Here is a 1,132-nt window from a genome sequence, read left to right as displayed (position 1 = left end):
GTTTGTAAACAGTCGCTGTGCCTCCCCCTCTCCCCGAAGCCCGTGGTGAATTAAAATAAGAACAGTCCACCGGTAAAAGCTCAGCTAGAGCACTGGACTCACCAACACTCAGCCACACACAGAAAATCCAGGTTTTGGTGACTAAAAAAGTCCCAAAGAATAAAAAAGTTTTATTCGCAAGCGACCTGGCGTTTACCAGGCCAATCCTGACAGGAACTGGATCATGGGCTTCAACAGGTTGGGAAACCCGGCACAGCAGTCTCAGATTTTGGAGACACCGTCAGCAAATGTTTATCCGGGAAGGGCAGGGACGGCGGTGTAGAGGCGCTTGAATGCCGACCACTGGCACCAAGCAGACATCAACAGGATCCAAGGAACGCCGAGGCACCCGAAAGCCCAGAAACGATCCATGCGATGATCGGGTAAAAGGAGAACAGTGCGTCAGGTAAAACTTCAGCTTCACCAGCCGACCGCTTCGTCTACCGCGACGATGATGATGTCTCTGCCGTGAAAGCAGCGCAGGAACCCGGAACAGGTGACTCGGAATCTCCGACAGAAGCGGGGGCAAGGATTGTTGGCCAGCAACATCAAATAACTCCATATCCTGGACCAAATGTTGGAGGTCTAGTAGCGTGTTGCGATCGTACACCAGCAGAGACTTAGTTCCGTAGATGACACAGGTTAGAAACAGTATAAACATAATCAAACGAGAATGACAAACGAGCAGCCACACACACCGGCGCAATCTTGGATCATCATAACCAAGTGGTGGGCGTTGGAACATCTGTGCAGAATATGGACTGGAAGCCCCGAGAGCAAAGTGGGGAACACCCCCAAAGGTGGTGGAGAATGACCGAGCTAAGATCCTGTGGGACTTCCAGATCCAGACAGACAACATGGTAATGGAGAACCAACCGGACATTGTGGTGGTGGATAAAGAACAGAGGAAAGCCGTTGTGGTGGATGTAGCAATACCAAGTGACTACATCATCAGGAAAAAGGAGCAGGAGAAACTGGAGAAATACCAGGGCCTCAGAGAGGAACTGGAAAAGACCTGAAAGGTGAAGCCCACAGTGGTGCCTGTGGTCATCGGGGCCCTCGGGGCAGTCACCCCCAAACTGGAGCAGTGGCT

The 1,132-nt window shown here is 51.7% G+C and overlaps 1 protein-coding gene across 1 annotated transcript in view; it reads left to right on the top strand.

Annotated features, from left to right (window-relative positions):
- The window catches only part of ak6 (adenylate kinase 6), a 21,074-nt gene that overhangs the window by 15,454 nt on the left and 4,488 nt on the right, over window positions 1–1,132 (top strand). The window lies entirely within an intron of this gene.

This window comes from Poecilia reticulata, unplaced genomic scaffold (genome assembly GCF_000633615.1).
Source record: "Poecilia reticulata strain Guanapo unplaced genomic scaffold, Guppy_female_1.0+MT scaffold_196, whole genome shotgun sequence".
Classification (NCBI taxonomy): Eukaryota; Metazoa; Chordata; class Actinopteri; order Cyprinodontiformes; family Poeciliidae; genus Poecilia; species Poecilia reticulata.
Note: the sequence above shows the minus strand (reverse complement) of the source record. Positions and strands in the feature narration are given on the sequence as shown.